This window comes from Crocodylus porosus, unplaced genomic scaffold (genome assembly GCF_001723895.1).
Source record: "Crocodylus porosus isolate Cpor-Errol unplaced genomic scaffold, CroPor_comp1, whole genome shotgun sequence".
Lineage (NCBI taxonomy): Eukaryota > Metazoa > Chordata > Crocodylia > Crocodylidae > Crocodylus > Crocodylus porosus.
This window is the reverse complement of record NW_017728935.1, coordinates 865051-888566: the sequence shown is the minus strand read 5'-3', so window position 1 is coordinate 888566 and position 23516 is coordinate 865051. Positions and strand designations below refer to the sequence as shown.

At 53.9% G+C, this 23516-nt stretch overlaps 1 long non-coding RNA gene across 1 annotated transcript in view; it reads right to left on the bottom strand.

Moving 5' to 3' along the window:
* LOC109317738 overlaps window positions 1–17637 on the bottom strand; it is a 53520-nt gene extending 35883 nt beyond the window's left edge. Inside the window, exons 1-2 of the long non-coding RNA XR_002103106.1 lie at window positions 17340–17637; window positions 14097–14388 (exon numbers count right to left, since the gene is read on the bottom strand). This is a non-coding gene — a long non-coding RNA (uncharacterized LOC109317738). The remainder of the gene's footprint in view (window positions 1–14096; window positions 14389–17339) is intronic.
* Between the last annotated feature and the right edge of the window lie 5879 nt (window positions 17638–23516).

Genomic DNA, 23516 nt, shown 5'->3' with positions numbered 1-23516 from the left:
GTGCAGCACCTGGCACTTGTCAGTGTTGAATCCCATCCTGTTCTCATCCGCCCACCCCTGTAACCTGTCTAGGTCTGATTGCAGCCTGTTCCTCCCTTCTAGCGTGCCCACGTCCCCCCACATCTTAGTGTCATCAGCAAATTTGAACCCCCTCATCCAAATCACTGATGAAGATGTTGAACAGTGCGGGCCCAAGGACCGAGTCCTGCGGTCCCTTGCATTTTGTAAAAAATGGTCTCGATGTCCTTCATTTGCACGCTGCCCATAATGCAGCTCGGCGAGACTTCTGCTCGGAGCTAACACATAGCTGCCAGAAATAAAAACGTCATGGGAGATTGGCTTATATTTTTTATATATGAGCTGTCACCAGGAAACTATTTGCTATTCGGGTCAAAGGCATGGGAGCAGTCAGAGTGGCCTGCCATAAGTGGAAGGCATTTGCTTTGCCCGTGGTAGGCAAGATTGCCACGACCACAAAGAACAGGCTGAAGGGCACTGGCTAGCAGCAGTAGTAAATAATCCTTTAAAACACAGAGGGCCAGGCTGCGAACCCTTTCCTACTGTTGGTGAATAGCTACACACACAGACCATCCCACGGCCTCTAATAGGGTCTACGTGTAAAGCTCATCCCTGGTACGAGGAGAGAAAGGACAATTAGACCCCAAATGATTCAAAGTTATCAGCCAAGCAGGGTGCAATTGGTCACTTGGGCTCTGTCTACACCGGTGATTCTCAACCGGGGTGTCGCAGCACACTGGGGTGCCTTGAAATCCTTTCAGGGGAGTCGTGGCGTACCGCACAGTGTTAGCACATGAGTCACAAGACGAACCCAGAGATTTTCAATAGAAATCCAGAGTGTGAAAGATATTCTGACCTGCTGCGGGGCTTTGAGGTCTTTGCAACAGAAGTACGCTATTATTTTCTTTTTGTTATCAAAAAATGAGCAAAAACTAAGAGTGGGGAGGGAAAGAGGGGGCTCAACTCTGTTGAGGGGTGCCTCGAGCCCAGAAAAGGTGGAGAACTAGTGGTCTAGCAAGCGCGTTTCCATCAGCCCGTGCAGAGTGTCTTGCTAACACAGCTTCCCACACCCCAGCAGACTCGGTCCCTTTCTGCAGTGCTGCCGTGCCTCGTGTACTTTGGGCCAGATGCTGATCCTGTGTGCTCATCCTATCTAGCACCGGGGTCCCACTGAAATATCGGGGGGGGTCACGCCAGACTGCAAGTAGCACAGCCTGTCCCTTATTATAAAAGTTAACTCACAGCAAAGCAACTCCTGTGCTCCTCACTCAGCCCGTACGCAGGGGAAACTCCCACAGAATTCAAGAGACGGAAAAAAACCTGGCAGGATTAGACCACAAACAGCAAATACCTCGGTGCCTTCCCGAAACAGACACCCCCCCCCCGGAGCCTGTGGTTTGAATTTAAGGACGGAGGATTTGGCAAGGTTTTGCAGTGTCAGAAAAACATCCTAGCAGCGGACTGCAGGCTTCTGAATTGTTGCTGTTACGGCCGAGACATTTTTTCCACGGGTTTTAGAGAGATTCATCACTGTGATTGCAACACATTTCTGTCCAATAATAGCGATCGATGTTACCTGGAGTGCCCTATTTTTAGATGCATTTTCTTTCAAATCATGGACCACTTAGGGCCTTCAGTCCTCTCGTACAGCTCTCATTAACATCACTGGCAGCTCTCCACGCTCAGCGATGGCAGGAGATGGCTGCATTTATGAAATTAGCTTCATTAGCCCAGAAAAAAAAAAGATATCGTTTTGCCACAAATGTCCAAATGGACCTGACTGCCATTCTGCTTGGCTTTTGGGAGCTGGAGATTGAGCCATGTGCTTGTTGGAAGGCAATTCTTCCAAGCTTTTGTACAATTTTACCCATGACCTTGATGTAATCATGGAGTTTTAATGAACCTAGGGTGGAATATACACACTGGATAAAAGATATCTCCATACATCGCACCTCCATGATACATTCAGCTGAGAGAAACTTTTGAGAGAGAGAGTAATTAACTGTTAAAATGGCTTGCCAAGAGATGCAGTAGACTAGCAGGAACTGTTGACTAAAATCCTCTGGCCACTATTACGCAGGATGTTAGACTGGGCAACCTAAACATATACGAACCTAGGAAATGTAGGATAATAAGAGGAGATTTGGGCTCATGATTTTTCTGTAGCTCAGAGAGAATATTTTATTTTACAAAGGCTATGCGGCCAGCTTGGAAGATTTTTTGTTCAAGCTTTGCAATATGTGGTGTTTCTCTTAGCCTCCTGGAGTCACGTGATCATGGAAAATTTGCAGCTTTTATAGGAGACCTTAAAAAAAAAAAAAATAGAAAGTCTGTTTCCAACCCAACTGGTCACTGGGAAAAGCTTGAAAAGCTGAACCCTAAAGGATAAAAAGTAGAAGGCAACTAACAAGAAACAATACTGCATTATGTTTTAAAGAAACTCTCAAGAATGTTAAGCCAGCCGCAGGATTTTATGAGACTGACTTGCTATCTGGATGCTTGCGGTTGGTGAGACAATGAATTTTCTATGTAGAACCATTTAATACTGAAAAGGCACCACCTGCCAGCTTGTAAAATGGTCAGATTGTCTTGTGAAAAGAACTCATCAGCTTTGAAAACCTGAACTTAATTGACACTGAAGAAGCCCTGGGATAAGCAGCTCCTCTTGCATACAGATAGCTCCCCAATGGCGTTTCTCTAGGCCAGTGTAATAACCCCGACCTGGCTAAGGCAGGTAGGAATGGAAAGGGCACATGGCATGGGAAATGGCTGGAAATGGGAGTGAGGTGCAAAGACAAGCAAGGAGCAAAGGTGAGATGGGGGAGCGTGGAGGAGGGCGGATGAAGAATGGGGCTAGACAGGGAAAGCCACGGAGCGCGTCTCCAGGATCCAAGCGATGATTCCCCCCTCCCCTTCCCCAAAGCAGAGCAGAGAGGGGATGGGATCATCTGTCTTCATTACATCATCCAAATAGGCTCTGTCAGTTTACACTGTAAAACTAATCAATACGCTCCCGGAGACCTTGCCGGCTGCAGGCCTCCCGTCACGCGTTAGCAGGCAGCCTCCATCCCCAGCCGGGCAGGTGGGGGCGGGGGCATCCAGCAACCCTGAACCCCCCCATGCACTTAGTCACCCTGCTGCACGTCTCACATGCCCACTCACACGCACTTCCCGTTTCCCCCCTTGGCAGCAATGAGCTCTGTGGCTTTGGGGCAGGCAGAGCTGGGCAAATTACTGCAAAGCCTCATCTGCAAATGTTTGTTTAAGTTTGCTAATGAGTTTGCTTTGGCCCTGTTCATATTCTCGCCTCGCTCTCTCTTTCCTGTCCATGTGTCTTAGGGCTCCATTTCCATCGCATCCAGTGCCCCGGGGTTGGCTTCTCTGACCCGTTGCAACTCCACAATGCGACAAAACGCAGAGCACAGCCTCTCCCCTCACAAGCCATGGGGCAAGGAGACCCCAACAGCGCAGAACTCGAACAGATACGAGCCAAAGAGCAGGATCTGCCCGTGGACATCCCAGAGGAAGAAGCTGAAGGTTGTTTCATAAAAGCATCTCAACTCCCTTCCAGGCACCACTGTGAAGTTTGGGCCAGCTTGTCAAAAGGGCTCCGTAGCCACCAGCTGCCACTGTGCTGCTGCTGGGAGCTGATGTGTAAGGCCCTTTGGAAACCCTGGCCCCTTTTCTGCACAATGCTCAGCAAGTATACAGCGCACGCCTGTATGTAGCCTGGTGCAAATTGTAGCTCACAATTATCCCTGGGTGCACACTAGAAACTCTCTTTGTCTCCTCCCTACCTCCCCATGCTCAGTCCTCACATATAGGGAAAGGGAGTTAATAACCCTCAGCCAGAAAGGTCAAGATTCAATCATCTGGTGCTGCTGGGTGCAAAGGCTTTCGATTGCTTCATAGGCAGAGGCAGGGGTGAAAAATGACAGAGGGGTGGGGTGGGGGATGCCTTTCTGAGTACAGCCATCAGTGTGTGCAGCGGGGTGTGCTACCAAGGGGTTAACCCCTTCACTGCTAATGGAAAAGCCTTGCAACCTGGTGGCGGGTTTACAAAGGGCTGGACACTGAAACAATGGCAGCAGCCGGACCCGGCTACGTCTTACAGAGCCGTAGCGGGCCCAAATCACCTAGAGTTCCCACCGTAACTAAAGGCTTGAGACCCTGATCCAGAGATGGTTAAAATCGACAGGAGCCTCTTCGCTGACTTCAGTGCCCCCGAGCTCGGCAGAAGCGACGCCAGACTCTGCTGCTTGCAACGCCAGAGCAACTCCACTGAAACCACGTACGCAGGTGAAACAGGGCAATGTTGGCATTAGGAGGATTCGTCTCTTTGTGTTTCATAACCACATGGCACGGAGAACGTCTGAAGGCCGTTGGACTGCACTGCCCGCTCCAGAAACACAGCTCAGAGAACCAGTGCATCTCCACCAGGCTCTGCCCTGGTCCTTTCCACTAAATGCCAACAAAGCTTTTGCTCCTGCATCCCCTGGGGGCCTTTGACAGCACTCCCTCCTGCCTGGCGTGAAGGAGATGACTCTCCCACTCCAAGGGGGCTGGGCGTAGCTGCTCAGCCCCTGATGTGAAGGGCATTGCTCACCATGCCCGGACCACGCATGGGGCTGAGCTCTCCTGCCAGCTCCAAGCTAGTTCCTTCTTATTCCCCTCATGGTGGTGATGGGAGCTGGCTCCAGCATGCTGGAGAGTGCCCTTCGTCCTCTCTAGCAGCTGGGAGCTCCCCACGTCCTGCCTCCATTCATACCGCAGACCCTTGTTTTTCTGCCATGACCCCTTCTCCTCCCAGCACCCTGCATCTCGCAGCATTTCCCTACAGCTCGCACTCACAGTGCATGCGAAGGGGAGCAGGGAATCACCCTCGTGGGAGCTTTGTCTGGTCTAGGGGTATCCCCAGTGCAGATTCCTAGTACAGGGAGGCAGAGGTGCTCTGTGCAATGCTGGGGATGTCCCTTCTCTTGAAACCCAGGTGAGTTAGACTGGGTTTGCTGTGGCTTCAGGCACTCGGCCTGTCTGCATCTGGAATGTGTACTGGGGCAGCAGCGCTGGTACCCAGTCCCCCATGGCTGGGACCGCTGGAGCAGATAAGACCCCTGTGACTTCTTCCAAGTGCTTTGGTTTCCACCTTGCCGCTGCAATTCTCCATCTGAAACACCCCACACCATTATTCTCCACGACAAGGAGTCTGCGTGCTCAGATCCATTAGGCTTGATATGAAGTGACAACTGATAGCAAACTGTATTGGCAGCCTCTTATTGAATATAATTACTCAACAGCAACCATCCTGAATCAGTTCATAACAGCAGAGCTCAACTTTAATGCTGTGCTCCCCAGAGCCCCGAGAAGTCACCGTGCTTTTGTTGCTGGGTTTATTTAGTTTTTTTAAAGCATTTCAGCCACTTTTGTTTACTGCTGTTGATCTCAGCAGAGCAGCAAAGGTGATTCCAAGTGTGAATAATCTCAGCTAAGGAGCAAAACAACCGAGGAAACTGGTTTTATTTGAGCTAGAAAATGAGAGACTTGGAGGTGAGGAAATAGAAAGCATTTCCCAACCTCTGCCGGTCTGTGGGCCCCAGCACTGACCTAGTGATACACTGCGGCAAACACCAGACTTTCAACCTGTCAACCTCATTACGAACTTTGAATTTCCTCCAGCCTCAAGCAACATCAGAGGGTCCCACGGCAACATGGTACCCATATGTCATGGGTTAGGAACCACTGAATAGTTAAAAGCATTACTGTTACCTTACTCATAATTACAGTAGACCCTGTAAGTCCTGAATGAAATCGGGGCCCCATTGCACTAGGTGCTGGATATGCACATGGGATGATATAGTCCCTGCCCCAAAGAGCTTATAGCTTAGATGGACATAGGAAGGGTGATTATCCTTGCTGCCCAGATGGAGAGCTGACACGTGTCCAAGGCATACCGTCTCCAGGAACAGAGCCCCGACTCCTTGAGACCCAGTTCGGTACCTCAACCACAAGTACAACTGTCCTTGTCTTGGTCATAGTTTTATTCTACCTGGCCCCCTATGCACAAAGCAACCAGCCCAAGGTCTCCAGCGAGGCCCCAGCACCGCTCAGAAAGAAGCCCACCTTGAAGAGCTATGTACATTATAGCAACCCCTGATGGCCTGCACGGAGATCGGGGACCCACGGGGCTCCTTCTGCACATCCTCCTGGAGTGAAAGACAGTCCCTGCCCTCCCGAGATAACACCGCAAATGCAGGCTGCAGACAAAGGCTGGAAAGAAAAATGGAGGAGGAAAGCGACTCGTCCAGGAGAGACTCGGATAGCCTGGCTCAGCCCCGCAGCCTAGCCAGGAGCCTGTTCTTCTCCCGGGACCTGAGATGACTTGCGTGCATGAGTTACCTATGGCGTCCCTGCCCCTCACCTCTGTCTGGGTGTCTGTCTGCCTTTAGCACCACGGGAGCGCCGAATCACAGGCCCAGGGGAGGGATAAGCTGCCTTCAGGAACCAGCTGGATTCCTCTCGGCCTCCCCTGTCCACGCTCCTGTGGGATCAGGTAAAGGGCTGAGTTTACTTGGCTTCCTCCTGCTGCGCTCCCAGAACAGGACCCCGGGCTAGACCCTCGAGTGGCGCAAACCAGCCTGTAGTGGTCCTCCACTTTGCACCCAGCCTGTGTCTAGGAGGCAGGCAGCAAAGCCACGGGGAGCGAGGCCGCCCCTCCTCTCCCATCCCACCAAGCCTGCTTTCCACTTGCATGCAAAAGTCTCACCCAAGACAAAACCCATCCATCTTCCTCTCCGCTCAGCCGCGCTGCTAAAAATAAGCCAATAAAGTAGCAATCACCTCCGAGCAGCCGAGGCTCTATTAAAGCGCCAGGAGCTCAGACACCTGCGTCTAGGCGCTGCGGTGCGTACAAGCCAGGAACCAGATAAGGCTGCACCTGCCGGGGCAGCTCTGCCTTTCTGTCATCGTTTTTAATGAAGCCACGGGCCTCAGCATATCAACCCCTGGCTCTTCCCAGATAATGCCCATCAGTCCTCTAAGGTTGGCTGCCGGTCCAGAGAGCCCCCCCACACCGTGCTGCCCCCCCGCTCTTCCGACAGAAACAATAGGACCGCCATGTGCAAAACACGGCCCCACCAAGGCGCCGGGGCACCGACAGCTAAGGATGAGATGGCAGGCAGGAAGGCCAACTTTGCTATTATTTCCCATTTGCTGTATTAGTAATTAATAATAATAAAGTATTATTAGTTATCAGGGCTCACAGCTGCTCATGAAAGAGATTAGTTATTGGTTATTCATTAATCATGGCTCGCTGTTATTCTTTGTGCATGCTGGGGTAGTTTCCAGATCCCCAGCCCCCTTCCACTTCTTGGTGCCAGACTGTACAAAGATCCCCATTCTGCAATTGAAATCCACTGTTCCTACTGAGCATGAAACCTTTAAGAAGCGGTTCATGCATCTGGGGAAGAGTTCGTGTTAATTACGGGCATTTCCCTAACAACCAGAGGCCTCCGAATCACAGGCCTGTGGTGCTAGGTGCTGCACATACTTGTAGTAACGCCTCAAAGCACTCACCTCTCAGTAGACAAAGGATGTGTGTTGAAACAGTGGCACAGACAGGTGAAGTGCTCACCCAGGACTGCACTGCAGATTAGCAGCCAAACTGGGATGAAAGCCCAGTCCTCCCGACTCCCAGCTCAACGCCCTTCCCTGCAGACCACCCCTGCTTCCCAGACAAGCTGCCATCCTACAAACAAACGAGCAGCGGGGACCAAGGCCAGGTGAGGCGTCTCAGCGAGATCAAAGGTGCCAGTACCTGGGCTCCGGGGACTGGAGATTAGTTTGTTCTAACAGGGAAGAAGCAGACTCTGCTTAATGAAGCTCCCCCGGCGTTTGATACAGCACTATCTTCCCCTCCCTGCCTCAACCTACATGTCCTCCCTTGGAGAAGATCCTGGCATGGCATGGCATGGCTGCGAGGGGAAGGGCACTACAGAGAACTCAGCAATGCAGCAAGCTGCGGGCTCCCAGGAGGAGCCAGAATCGCACCCTGCTTGGCGCTGGTCACAGGGGATCGTGAAGGCGCTGCCCTCCATGTGGCAGGGTGCCGGCACGTGTCCAGGCCTCAGCACCCAAGGGCACATCTGGGTGATTCACATCCCCCCAGGAAGGCACCCTGCCTGTCTGCCTGCCCTGCGCCCCAGGCACGAGAAGACAGTGCCTCCAAGGACCAACTTAAGAGGTACTTCTCTCTCTGGGCAGATGCTTACTGCGGGGGAGAGCCATACCGATTCGACGTGTTGGCTGTTGGCATCCGTTCCTGTTACCAACACCCATTCATCATGTAGATCTCCTGGCCATTTTTTTTTTTTTTTTTGTAAAGGGTAGATTAATTTAGGGGGGTTCTCAGATCCAATTTCCTCCGGCAATGGCTCTATTAGGCCGCGCGCAGCAGAGATACGGGCTCCCGTCCCCCCTCTGCCACGGATGAAATTCGATTCTGCGCTGCCAAATTTGCAGGGCTGCGCACAACCTCGCTCTTGATTAATGTGACTCATTTCTGCTTGAAAGAAGTTTGAAATGAGCCGCCAAGGGGAAGCCAGCGGTGAGGGCTGCCTGCCCCCTTCCCTAGCCCTCGCTGCTGCTTGCTGTTCTGCCAGCCCTGGCGGGGGGGAGCAGATGCACAAAAATGCTGGAGCCCTTTCAAGAGCAGCAGAAGGTGTGGGAAGCAGGGGGGGGCCTCAGGATGCTCCAGCCTGCAGGACTCAAGAGAGGAATATTCTCCATCAGCCCCTGCCCAGGTACCCCAAGGCATGGGTGGGCAGCGCTCAGGAAGGGGTGCACAAGCTAGGGGGAGCTGAGGTGAGCCCAATCCGGGGGGGGATTCTGCCTGTGGGGTTGCTCCCTGGTTCCCCTCACACCCACACACTGTGCCTCAGTTTCCACCTCTGCAAAATGGGGTTGCTCATTGCCGGGAGTGCCTATGATACATGCACAGGGCCCAGACACACCTGGGACACACTCATGCTGGCGTGCCCCCCACTTCCAGGTGTGCACACACTGCATGCTCCCCCCTCTTTACACGTGCACATGCCCTAGGCTCGCCACTCCCATGCGTGCACATGCCACAGACTCCCCACCCTTATGTGTGTACACGCCACACACTCCCCATCCTCATACATACACATACCCTGTGCTCCCTATTCTCACATGTGCATGTGACACGCGCTCCCCACCTTCAAGCATGCAGGCATCCTGGGCTCCCCACCCCCACGTCTGCACACACCCCGTGCGCACGCACCACGTGTGCCCCACTCCTGTGCATGCACATAGGAGCTCCCCTGGGGCCCTTCCCCCTGCAAAACTTTGTGACACCCCTCAAGGGCCCACAGCAGGTGCAAATTGGCCCATCCCCACATACCCGCTGCCTGCGAGCTGGTATCTTCAGGCGGTGCCAAGGGAGAGCAGGGTGCAGGAGTGTGAGACAGCCTGGGTGGCACATGCGGCCCCCAGGGTCATGCAGCTGTGGGGACAGGTGAGAGGCTCCGAAACAATCCCTGTCTTCCCCTCTGCATGCCCAGGCCATTTCACACCAGCTCCTCCGTGCTTGCTGGCCTGTGCTTAGCCCTGCTCCGATGGCCTGTGCCTGGGTCCCCAGGCTGCAGCCTTCCTTGGATTCCTTGGCTCTGCCACTGAACTGCCCTATAGCCCTGGGCAAGTCACCTCCTCAGTCTCCCTAATATGGCAGCGCCTGGCAAGATGGGGCGCTGCTTTCAGCAGAGACTTCCAAGTGCATCCAAGCAGTAAAGACCGAGTTCCTGCCCCGGGGTCTGCACTGCAATGGCAGAAGCTGCGAGATAGTTTAGCCCTTCAATTTTCCTAGCGCTGCCACTGAGAGCAACAGCCAGAGCCCTGGTATAGACAGGCTGCTGGCGCTTTAACCGACGGGCTCCGGGCACGGCAAGCTGACTGCATGGGATCCGCGCTGCCCCTAGGGAGGAAACAGCGATGCTCCCGTCTCATCTCACCTGTACCTCAAGCTGCAGAGAGGGTGCGAGGCTGGCTGAGGGTGCACAGGTTGGCTGGGCCAGGGCGATGGTGGTGCAAGGTCCGCAGGGCAAGGCTGGGCCCGGCCTGGGCTGGAGGGAAGGCTGCGTCTGGCACGAGTGGCAGGATGGGCTCTCCGGCGGGGAATCCCAGCAGGATCCCTGCCGCCTGCCTCCCCGGGCTGCGAGCCAGCCTTTCCCCCAGGCATGTTCCCAGCGAGCAGGATTCCCAGCATTGCAAGGACCCGCCAGCACCATGGCTGAGGATGGAGGCAGCGTGCCAGCAGCGCGAGTCTGTGGGGACAGGCCAGGCCCTTGCCTGACAGCCTGGCCAAGGCAGAGGGGACCAGCAAGCCTCAGGGACCTTGCTCCCCTTCCCTGCCGTCAGCACGCAGCGGCTGGCGGAGGCGGCATCTCTTCCCCTCCGCCCTCACGTCATCCTCTCCCACGGGAGCAGCGGTGGCTTCTCGTCTCCTCTTCAATTTATTTTTAAAAAGAGAGGGAGAGAGTCGCATCCTTGCCTGGCAAAATGTCAGGGAGTGATTCAGAGCGCAGGGGAGCGGCAGCCCACACCGGAGAGCTGCTTCTGATTTCCAAATGTCAGCATGTCCTTTAATTAAATGCTGATTAACGGGGGACATGCTCCCTCGTGCTGGAGCACGGCTGCTGCTGGTAACACCACCCTGCGCCGGGAGCCGGGGCGGTCTGCTCCGCCTTCCTCTTGCCCTCTGGGAAGCATCTGGCTTGGTCTAAAAGCAGGAGCAAGGGGCCATGGGGGCTGGGGAAGCAGGAGGTTGTGGCGAAGGAGCCCTCGGGCACCGTGCAGGGACTGAGAAGAGCTGGATTCTCTTCCTGCCACCGAGCTACTCCACGACCCCAGGCAAGTCCCTTTCCCACCTGGTGCCCCAACCCTGCCCCCTTGGTCCAGACGCTAGTGAGACTATAAGCTCAGCAGGCCGAGCCTGTCCTTCACCGGGGCCTTGCCTGCAGGGAGAAGTTGCTCGGCCTTCATTTCAGCCCATTAAAGCAGGCTGGAGCAAACCTCATTGCGAATGACCTTGGTTTAACTCAAGCTCGTTCCCACCGGAATGAAATAAGCCTGTTGCAAACTGAAGTTAATGGCCACGTGGCCCATTGCACTGGTCTAATATACCCAAAGCTTCTGCTTTCGCAGGTAGACACCCTTTGTACACGTACAGCTCCTAGCACAGCGGGGCCTTGACCCGACGGGGGTCTATAGGTGCACAGAACAACAGTGCCCCTCAGCCACAACAGGTACGTGCCAGAAGCATAGCTAATGCTTCACCAACACCCACGAACAATTTATGCCCGGTTCATTCACACCCGAGCACGCTCCTAGGCCCACGCTCCCTTGTAATGCCGTGTTGCAGTTCCCAAATACACACTCATGTTCAATTATCTCAATTACTGGGCTGACTGTCCACCAGGGATGCGACTGGTCGCGGATTTGGCAACAGACCAGGGGCCAGAACGGTCTCATCTGCCTTTCCGCTCTCAGTTCTGCGACAGATCTGATTTCTCTTCCCCCGACACATCCGCGTGCCGCTCAGCCGCTGTCCCAGGCTGTCTGCAAGGGTTCGGTGCCGCAGCTCTCAGGGGAGAGCGACGTGACGGGAGGTGGAAGGGCAGCCCCCCGCGACCACGGCCCTGCTTTCAGAGCCAGGCCTCAGAGCAGCATCCAGTCCCGCTGCTATGGACCTGGACTGTTTGAGACTTGCAAACAGGCCCCAAAAGCTTGCAGAAAAGGACAATTTTCTTGCCGTTTTCCACTTAGTCTAATAAAAGGTATCATTTTGGAACCAAGAGTTCGGGGTTTTTGTATGTCTTTGAGACTGGCAGGGAGTTTACAGCAGCACCCTGGAGAGTGCTGTGGGCTGAGAGACTTTGGTAGCAACGATCCCCATAACTAAGGGATTGAGGGACATTGAACAGGTGCCTCAGTTCCCTGGGCTGCACTGAAACCAGCCACCTCCCGGACAGCATATTAAATCTCCTGCTAGAAAATCACCTTTGCAGAAAGCCTTTCTGTACTGAGTATATAAAACTTCCCTAAGCAAAGGCCTCTGGAGAGGGCACTGGCACTCTCGGGTATTTGCCAGGCACCACTTATGCCCAAGAAATACAATTACAGTACTGCTTTTCAATAGCAGGGTTTGAGGGGAAAGGTTTCTCCCATTTGTTTTCCTTCTTCCCAAAGAGCCCTTGCTGCCCTTCGCGCTATCCAGTCCTATCACCTGCACAAAGAGACCAGGCTTTTCCGATCTTCCCTTCAGCTCAGAGAAGTCTCTGGCCTCTGGGACTCCCCGGCATTGGCTCCGGGCGATGCTGCGGCTGCCATCGCTCCGGGGGGAGCTGGAGCCAGTGCTGTGCAACGGAAACCATTTGCGGTTCACAGCGACACGTGGTGTTTATCCTGCAAAACCCCAGCGACCGCACGATATGTTCTTATGTGCCCCCTCCTGGCATCCGGCCGCCATTAACTACTCGCACATCTGCCGCTGGAGACCAGTCTCTCTAACACGCTGCTCTGGCAGCACACGGGGGTCCAAAAGTGGGCACAGACAGACCCTTGAAAACGTGGCCCATATGGACGGCCGGCCCCGCCGGGTGGATCTGTGCTGAGGGCAAGGCAGTAGCCCTGTTCCCTGCCCTGGCATAGACCCGAGATACACCTGCCCTGCTCCCCGGCCTGGCACGCAGGGCAGACCCAGGCTGTGCCCGAGGTCTGGCTGGAGCACGTTGCCCTATGGCTTCATGGCTGTTCTTGCTTGAAACCTGAGGAGTAAAGAATAAGACGGAGCAACCCGAGGTCTCTCTGAGTTGCACCAGTGGCTGGCGGGGGTCTGCACAGCCCTGGAACATGGGAAGGGCAAAGATGGCTTAAACCTACCTTTCCCCCGTCCTCCCCTTCCTCCTTCCCTGCCTGAATCCAGCCCTGAGTCCATACAAGTGGAATAACACGCACCATCTGTCTCGGGGGGGGTTACCCCAATCCCTGGGGTAACCCCACTGCAGCCACAAGCTGCACACTCGCCAGTGGCAGGGGGTCACTCCTTCCCCTGAACAGACTTGGAGTTGAGCAGGGAAGCAAGATTACCCCTCACACCGCGTCTCCCACAGAGCTGCCCCCCAGCCCCTTCCCCAGGCTTCCTCTGCCAGGCTTATGCTACCGTTTTAAAGTCCCTGGGCACATACCCTTGCAGCTGAAGCCGTGCCCTCCGCCCCACCCCTGCGTAGTCAGAGCAGGGGAGACGTCTGGTTTGTCATGGCACTGAGACCCCAACACCCTCAGCCCAGAGCGCTCAGTCGGGCAGGCGCCTGCTAAGCAAAGGCCCGAAGGCCAAATCCCCACGGAGCAGGGCCATGATCCTGTTCCGTACCAGATGCGCGGGTGTGAGTCTAGCTCTGCACTTGCCATGGGCAGGCCCCCTCTCAAAGCAGCCAGCCCGGATCCCCTGTTTTGAACCTGTAACCCTCACTCCCATTCCTGTTTTCTTTTTATTCGTCCCGAGTAATCAGTCGGTGTGTCCCCACTAGCCTCCTTTATCAAGGCAGGCTTATAGTTTTTTCAGGACGGGCCTAAGCCCATGACCCTCTAGCACATCAAATAGGCCCCATCAAAGCAGCCTGCTGCTAATCGCCAAATCCCGGGACTCGAACGCACAGCACAGCTCTCGACAGAAGGTCCTTACCGCCCCTTGGGTGCAGCTCAGAGGCAACCAGAGCCTGCCAGGCTACCATCCCCGTGCCCAGGTGAACAGCCCATCCACCCAACAGGTACCGACCCGCTCTGTCCCAGGGTCCTGGTCGGCCTCCTCGCTCAGCTTCCCCGGGTGCAAAAACATTTGGAAACCCAGATGGAGAGCGTGCCGCTCGGTGTTTTGCGCTGGGAGGGCCGTGGAGCGGTGGGGAGCAGGATGAATCATTTTAGAAACAACCAGATTTCCCTATCCCCCTGCTGCAAAATGAAAGGCTGCGATTGCTTTCAGCTGCCTGCACAGGGAAGGAACGTACCTCTCAGCAGCCAGCCTTGTCGGGATCAGTGTCCATGCTGCCTACCTGCCAGCGGGATCTTCCTTCCACTCATGCTGAGCATCATATTTTCTCTGAACACCGAGGGAGTTAAAAGCTGCAACTTAAGGACTTGGGAGGCTGAAGGGAGTGGAGGTGGATGGACTCACTGCCGGAGCAGCAGCCAGCCTTTGGCTCAGCCCTTCTGGCTCCGGCGCCAGGAGGTTTAGCTGCATGTGTCATCCCTCTCCTTGGCTCCTCTTACTCCGGTGTCACTGTCCTCCCCTGGTTGGCGCTGGAAGGGGTGGGAGTGGGGAAAGGTTGAGTTACTGCTTGGAAACGAGAAGCAAACCAGGCAGGCAGCACGTGCCAAGCCTGCCCTCTCGTGGGGGCACTCTGCTCGAGACGCACACTGCTCCCGCTCCCTCCCTGTGCGGTGCAGCATATGGCGTACGATTTTTAATTTCCTGGGGACGGCACGGCTCAGGGCAACCGACAGGCTCCTCGTTGCTCTCGATCAGGCCTCGTAGCACCCCCGCTAGAGCTGCACATGCCGGCCGGCCTGCTGGGCTGAGCCAAGCGCTTTCCAAGTCACTGGGCTGTCATTTGGGAGAGCTCTCGTCACCCGCACTCGAGTCCCAGCCGGTGCCATCAGCTCGGCTTGATGCCACCGATGCTGGGAGCCGACCTGCTCCCCTGGGAAAAGGAAACCCGTCGTGCCCCCCGCTTCAACCCTGCCACACGCTGTTACGTGGCGAGCCAAAAAGAAGCAGCAGGCTAGATTTGCACCTTACAGACTAACCAAATCAGAGGTGTTTAGCATAAGCTGTTGGAAGCAGCAGGCTTCTTAACACAGCTACCCACCCCCCTCAAAGGAGCCATCATCGCTGAGTACATGGCACCGATCCTGCCTCTCTAGGCTCATGCGGGCTGGTGGGAAGTCCAGCTGTGTGACACAGGGCAGGGCAGTGAGGTAGGTTGATGGTTTAATGCTCCTCAGTGTCATCGGAGGGCATGGGGCGGTTCTGATTTCAGAGCAGTTGTTGCAGGCTCTCCGCAAACTCAGGCGGAGTCAGTAGGTGGACTGCACTTGAGGCATGTTGCGTAACTTTTCTGAGCAATCTTGCATTTCTTATGAATGCTAAACAATCCAAAAGGTCTGCCTAGTGCCTCCCCTTCCTGCCCGCGCGGGACGTGTCCCTCGCTTCTGGGAAGCGCTGGTCAAAGGACAGCCCGGTAGGCCCTTTATCCATTGACAAGTACTCCTCTCCAGCATTTCAGTGCAGTTATGTTGGCTCTTTCCCTCCCTCCCCAGAGGTACCTAGGCTTTTGAACCCAGATAATGCTTTAACCTCAGCTGCTGCAATAGCGACCAGTGTCTGGAGCTGAGCGAGCAGCGGAGGACCTTCCGGGCAAAGCTTGCACAGGTTTGCATGTGGCCAGATTCAGATTTGCATTCAGCTTCCGCAGACACTAGAGAGCTTGAGATTTTATTAGCACTGATCTTTGTGGAAAGTAGCTGATTTAGCTTGAATATTACCTGAAAATGCATTTCTATTGGGCTTCAATATTCCCAGTTCTCCCAGTGTTGGCTAGTTACAATAGATCGGGTGTTATTGTTTTTCTCCTTGCACTGATCACTAAAGTAAGAAACCAGCGTGGTCTGAACTGGGGATGCCATTAAAAATTCACTCTGGCCACATAAACAAGCTTACCAGTGTAAACCAGGTATACTGGTATAAGTGAGGTTATAGTGTTATAGCTATTCCCTATGGGAAGGGGAGCGAGCCAAACCAGTTCAGGGCATCTTTACACTGATACAACCATGTCTTCACGTGAAATTGTAGCAGTAAAACTGGATTAATAACAATGCATACTCCTAACTGAAACAGCTACACACACAGCACCGATGTGCAGGCCAGGCCTAGGAAATCAGGCGGCGCCTTAAAACATCAAGCATCTTTGAATTAGCATGCTTACAAACACAGCTTAGCACCTAACATGGAGAAGGCCTAGCTCACGCTTTTAAAGGTGTTAAGATTTCTTTATCTGAGGCTCTACGTGGGGCTTGAAAACACATCAGAAAATTTTTAGTACTGGCTGAGCAAATCACTCGGAGCAATTTGATGACTTTTACCCTATGTCCGATTTGAGAATTGTTCTCATTGTTTGGAATTATTAACTAATTTCTCATGCAAACAGCTCTAGGTCTTCATGCTACGGTCACGGACGAGCCGGCAGTTCACCTGCAGCTGATGCAGCGAGTGAATTTGTTGGTGCTTTCAACTAGTTCACCCTGTGCTTGGGAAGCGGGTAGTTTCAGGTGTAATTAAAGCCGTGCAACTATTATGCATATACAAATCCTTCATTTAGATGTTTCCATAGTGTGCGTAATAGCAGGACCCTGCCCTTGTGGATTCGGGCATATAGTGTTACAGGAGATGCGGACAGCAAACCAGTGAGGATGTACACAAATTTCCCATTTGCAGCTAATCTAATTTATTGCTGTTTCTAAGTGCTGATCGCTGTGGTAGCTCAACCTCTCTCTCTCTCATTAAAAAGAACAATCCTGTTCCAGGTTGCGCACAGGGCCATGGCAAATGGATTTGCCATTTTAACTAACTTGGTTTAACTAAAGTAAAAAAGAAAGAAATTAATCTCTTTCCACTGCTCCTTTTGCAAAGCAATATAGATCCTTGCTTTTTCCTCCCAAACAGTTTTAATCACATATTGATTGCATTGTTCTGCCCAAAGAGAGCTTTGTGAGGACGATTAGGATTGCAGATGCCATCAAAACATTTTTCCACTTTTTCCATTTGTTCTTTAGGGGTCCCTCGGGTTGCAGTAACGTCCTCCGAAGCCCGTGGCGACATATGGCTTCACCGTTGTGCTTGTGGCAGCCGGAGAGAGCTGCAGGGCAGAACAGAAAGCCTCTGGCTCCAGAATGCAAGACCTGGTTGCCTGAGCTGCAGCTGTCAGTGTCCAGGCCCCGGGACACACAGCTGAAGAGTTGTGACTGTGCCCAGGAGAGAGCAGCACTGCATGTCTCCTGTCTCCAGTGATGCAGAGCACTCTGTGCACATTGCTGTGGCATAGCTTACTCCCTTCAAGACTACGGCTCCAGGACTGAAAAACTGCTAGGTCCTTACCTGGAGCGTGCATGTATGCACCCTCAATGTGAACAGTACTCACGAACGAGAGGCACAGTGTGGGTTAAGCTTTTTGCACCCCATTAAAGCTCCTTACCTTGTTTTCCAGAGCACCGTATTCCTCTGATGACAGCCTTGGCCTTGGCAGTTCAGGTCGAAGCCTTGACATTGAGGGCTCAGAGTCAGCATCACTGAGTATGCCATTAAAGGAGTTCAGTTGCGTGACAGAGTAGAGGGTGGGATAATGAGGCTCTGCTGTGCATTCAAGGAGTGTACGTGCTTAGCCAGTGCACAGATAATCACTGTTTCCTATAAAGTAAGGAATAGGGAAAAAACCAAAACGAACAAACCAAAAAACTGGGACTGGTGTCCTATTATGCACCATGCACTTGCTCAATATGCACGTACATGGCTTGCACTGGACTGAAGAGCATGGAGAGGAGTGGCTGCATTGCCACAACCCCTCTGCCCTGCAGGAGAGTGTTTCTGCAACAAGCCAAACGCACAAACTTTCTCAACTGGTTGCCTGTGAACAGGAAAGGCAGGATCAAATCAACCTTTTGCTGGAAGGCAATTGCTTTCAGCTGCTGCCAACCCATGCAGGGTTCAAGCCAGCTGACCTGAAGGCAAAAGGCTTTATGGCCATTGTCAAGCCAGGACTTAGCCAGTCCTTCTAGCACAGGGCTTCTTACAGCTTTCCTAGGGTCCCTGGTGTCATTGCCTTAGCAAAGGGACAGGACCAGTGGGCTATCCTCTGATCATGTTGAACGTGGAGTCCTTGTTTAGCACCCTTACCTCTGGCCTTGCACATCTTCTCCTCTGGGAATCCTTCCAGGGGCGTTTTCTATCTCAGGTCTCCTGTTGCTACTGGTCAGGCTGCTGTGTGGGCTGGTTATTTGTGGGAAATGTGTGTCTGTGGGGTTTTCAAGCACTGCAGAAAAATCCCAGAGAAGTCACCAGTGACAGGGGCATGGGATGAGGAACACAGCAAGGACACAGCTGAAAGGCTCCTGTGAGCTCAGGGGAGAGAGATTAAAACCGCATGTATTTGGCAAGAAGCAGAAAGGGGCACATGCATGCACAGACACACATGCACACAGCCCCATGCATGTCTCTGCACACACGCACACCTCCACCCCCTGCCTCAGTGCCTGTTAGATGAGAGGGCTCCCTTGCTGACAGGATAATGATACAGCCACCTTTAAATGGGAGCTGATCTGTGACTGGCACCTCTAAATGCTGCCATAATACAGGTTTCACCAATCTCTCATTATGACACTGCTGATGTGATTCTCCTCTGATGAGTGACTTTTCTCAGACTAGTGTCCCATAGTGGATGAACAGATACAGAAAAATAGTCTCGCACTTGAAATGTCTATAGCCATGGGCACTACTGCAATAGAGCCAGCAAATTAGGGCAGAGAAAGAGCTGAGCCGTAGGTAAGACTGAGAGAGTGGTAATTTTTCGAAGAATCAGGGACTTAAGTGCTCTAAAATGCACAGGCTGACTCAGATTTTCTTGAAGCAAAGGGGGTTTGGACAATATCTTTTATGTGGACCAATTGGATAGCTGTGGGAGAGGTTAGACGAGCTCCCTTCACATCATGCTTGTTTAACATCTCTCCCAACTGTACAGTTAGTCCAATAAAAGATATTACCAGGAAAACCCTTGCTCCTCTCAAATTCCCTGGACTACCACAGCTACAAAAACATTGCCACACTCAGATTTTCTTAACATTTGTTCAGCATCACTGGGAATGGGAAATAGGGCTAATAGTCCAAACGTGGTATCATAGGAAAAAGAGCTCCCCGGGACACGGACTCCTACAAATGGCACGTTTACCAAGGCAGCTGATCTGAAACATTGAGCCAGTCATGCTAGAAGAAAGCTGTGCTGGATGGGCATCTACCCAAAATCCTTCCGCTAGAGGGAGGTATAACCAATGGTTAGTGCTGCATAAAAATGATGTATAGGAGACTGTAAGTTTTGAAAATACCTAGCATTAAGTTTCACAGTTATGACACAAGCCAAAGCCCCTGAGAGTCACTCTCGCTTTGTGCCATCCATAGCAGAAGCTCTGGTTTCTCACCCTACTTTGGATCCTCCCTACTTTTAAAAGCTTGGCCCCATCTGATGTGTAACCCAGGGGCTGGAGGACACTGGACACCGTGCTCAGTTTGGGACAGGTGAACCTCCACTTCCTTTGCCAAATTGCTGACTGTTGGGGGGGTTTCGGGTGGGTGGATTCAATCTATTCCAGTCTGTCAAGCTCAGGGAAGTTTTGAGGCCGATGAAAACAGAAGAAAAAGCAGCTAGCCAAGCAATAAAAGATGCCATATGAATGTACTTTGTTACCGGGTAAGTTAAAGCTCAATATAGCACAATATCCCAGGCCCCGACCCCACAGCGAGGGCACAGCTCCGAGGGAGCTCCTCGCAAGCTCAAACCCCGAAAGGTATGGAAGCAGGCTGATACCTTGTGAGCGCCGTGCACTGTGTAGTGTGGCTGGTTTGCAGCTTTTCGCTGCGGTCTCCGTGACCCCACTCACCTCCCCGCTGTCAGGAATGACTGCTGCAGCCTGGACAGAGATTGCTGGAAGGGGACCAGGAGCCGTGCTGCTCTCCCCCTGGCAGACAGGTTGCATAGCTCCCCCTCATCTCAGGTTGCGAGCGGGCGTGCAAGCGTGGGATCCCTGCTCTGCCCCGTGCAGCACCAGGGGCACTCGCGTCCACCAGTGAGCCCGCTTGTGTATGCACTGCTGGAGCGGAGAACAGCCCTGCACAGTGCCAAGCCCTTCTGAAGCTGAGGGATTGCACTGTCCTTTCTGGGCCTCTGCTGCAGCAGCAGGTGCTGATGCGGCCAGTCACGTCGCTGAACTGCAGCGAGGTGGCAGCATTTCCCAAAATTACTGCCTTGCCCAATGGACATGGCTACTTCTCTTCTGCTGACTTGTCAGGGGGAGGGCTGCCAACCCCGGGGCAGGAGGGGCCTGGCAGGAGAGGAGAGGGGAGGCTGGTGCCAGGGGACCCGGCTCAGAGGGGACTCAACGTTGGAGTCTAGGACATGCAGCCAAGCCATCCTGCTCTCAGCCAGTCGGGTGCAGGTAGCTCTGACACAACAGCCTGAGCATGATGCATTCAAAACAGCTGGCCCAGCCCAGGTACCACCACCCTTTGGTGTTTGGGGTGCCAGAGGAGGGCCCTGAATCCAGCCCAGGCCTGCTGGCAGGGGCTCTCTGCAGCCCCTTGGAGCTGAGGGACGTCTTTCCCCACCACCATAACGGGGTAGATGGATGCCCTCTTTGGTACTGTCATGCATGGAGCTGTGGGGCAGATCTGCCTCAGCTCCCCTACCACAGCTCCCCACAGCCCCGGATGGAGACAGTGTGAGGGGGGCTTGCCTGGTCATTGCCCACATTGCCCCAGCCTGTAGCTAAATGGGTGTGCATCCCACTCCCATCCACTAGCCCTCTTCAGAAAGAGCAGCTCTGTCTCTCTGTCCCCTTCCCCCAAGCCAGCTGCCCCAGGGCTCCTCACCTCCTCCCCGCTCTCTCATTCCCAGGGAGGCAGGAGCAGGATGTGCCCGGGGCTCTGCTGGAGAGGGCTAGTGCTTAGATCAAGAAAGCAGACCTGGGGTGATGCTACTGTCAGGCCTGTGGTAGCATCCTACTGTCCATACTGCTTTGAAGGCAAGCCGGGGCTGACGCTGGCTCCCAGCCTCTGAGTCACAGCTGATCAACTGTGCCTCGGGGATTGATCAGAGACCCGATCATTGCTCACCTCTTTGGGGTCAGGCCGTACATCCAGGAATAGCTGTCCGGTTCCAGCGTTACATTCTGGGCCCCCCGATGCCACGAAGCCTCTTTGGGGTGTGACGATGCTGCAGGCACGGGCGGGTTTTCGGAAGAGCCGCGTGCAGGTCTGGCACTGCTGAGGCACTGAGCGGGCCTGGCCCTGGCCTCTTCAGCATCCAAGAGGCCAGCTTTGAAGGAAGGGACTTTGCACGCCCAGAAGAGAGGAGGAGGAAGATCAGGCCAGTGGTCAGGGCACTAATGTCACACACAGCAGCTTACGTTCACCTCCCAGTCCTGTCACACACTCCCTGTGCAGCCTTGGGCAAGTCACTTATAACTGGGATTTAGGCACCTAACTCCGCCTGACTTCAGATACCTCTCAACTTTCTCCTTCAGCCTCCTCTTGTCTCTGTTTCCTACTTGGGAAGAGAGAGAAAGTAGGAACATTTCCCTCCTTCATGGGAAGTTGGGATGCTAGATACAGTAAAGCCTGCAAGTACTCTCACAGGAATGGGGGCCATATTAGTCCTTGAGACAGATGCCCCAAACTTGGAGTGAGTTTGGCTTGCAAGGGTCGGGGGACTCTGATGAGAAACTGCCTTTGTAGACTGGCCCCTTTTCTTCCCGTACCCTTGAAGCTGAAAGCTGCTAGGGTCCAGAACTGCCATATGACAGAGTATGTGAACAAAGTCCAGCTCAGCATGCTAAATTGCCCTGACATTTTGCCTTCCCTTATGTTTGTTTAATAAGTAAACAGCTAAAAATAAGTTGGTTATATCCGGAGGCCTGTGAACAGCAGTAAACCGAGAGATTTAAAGCCATACGCTGCTTAATAGACCCAGTTTTGAAAGCGATCCCAAACTCACATTTTCCCTCTTGCTCTCAGTCCTTCCGTGATGTAGCTTCCTTGGCTTTCATAGCGCTCCTCTTGTTTTAGGAGCTGTGGGAATGCAGGGGGTCTAGCATCTGCAACACAGGGAGTTTCTGGATTTAATGCGTCTGGGTCGAAGCAGTGAGGAGAGCGGGAATCCACGCAGGCCAGTCCTGAAGTCGCCTGCAGCCATGGTGTGGTGGTTCTGGAGCTGCAGAAGATGCCCCTTCCTCAGAAATATTTAATAGCCTGCATCCATTCCCCGCTGTGGACTTGAAGCAGAGCTGGCAGGGACCTTACGGGACGTTTGTACATGTTATCAGGTTTCTCTAGCTAAAGATATTCTCTGATGAGTCTGGGTCCGGTGCTCCAGCTCGTGAAGGCACAGCACAGGGAGCGGGGCGCAGAGGGCACCGGGGTGTCTTGATGCCCCCCTGGATGCACAGGCTGGCTGCGGGTCAGACCTGGCTCTTCTCAGATGGGGCAGTTACCCTGGTCCCTTGCTGCTCTGGTGCCAGGCGCGCTCTCCACGGCTGCTGCGTGCCGCTTGAGCAGTGCGCAGGGGCCAGGGCAGGAGGGCAGCACTGACCGGATTCGGCAGGGAGGCACTCTGTGCCCAAGTCAGCGTCCTGGAGTATAACCTCATGTCTCAACGCTCGTGGCAGTGGTTCAAAATTGTTGGCCTTGGCGAAACAGAGCATCTGCACCCCCTGCGTTTGCTTTTTCATAAACCAGGTTTTCGGGTTGTTTTATACACCTCGCTGGACAAGCATGTGTGCAAAGAAGGGGGCTGGAGATTCGCTCCACGTGCTCCTGCCCTGCCTCCTGCACGTTGCCTACCGTCCCGAGTGCCTAGCAGTAACGATGGAGCCTTTTCATCCCGAGATCTCCGAGATGCCTTCTCCTTTTTTAACAGAGGGGGAAAGCATGGCAGAGGAAAACAGAGCTGGCTGAGGTCTCGGGGTTCCTGCCCTCTGGTTAGCCTGCTAGGTCACAGCTGCCCCCTCCCAAAAGAAGCTGGCATCTGTTGGAGCTGGGGTTGAATCCTCAGCCTTTATCTTCCAGCAGGCAGGGGGAGAGAAGGGTGCCTGCTGTCTGGCAGGGAAAAAGCTTTCAGCCTGTGTTTATAGACAGCGCGCAGGGTGTGGGGAATAGCAGGCTCAAATACCATTAGAGCCTTTCATGCCAGGGGAATTACGGCACTAATGAAATCAGAGGTGTGCTCAGCGAGGAGCAGAATCGCGGCATGGATTTACCTGCCGGGACCTGCACGCAGCTTTACAAACCCAGGCAAGAGGTCTGGCCGGGGCAGGACTAGTGCCATCCTCCCCGGGCAGCGGGCCGAGGCACCTCTCTGCTGTCCGCTCAAGCAGCTTCTGCGGCCCCCTCCCAAAATCCAAGTCAGCGCAGGGAGGACAACAGGTTTCCATTTCTCTCCCCAGACTCCCTGCCCCGCACAAGGGACATGGCAGCTGAGCTGCGGGCTCCCCCGCTCCCCGCCCGGGCAAGAGGCTGAATTCCCTGCGGAGTAAGCTTTTCCTGCAACACAACAGGGGCATCTGTGCCACGAGCCACAGGGACAGGACGTGGAGCCGGCATCAGGGGTACA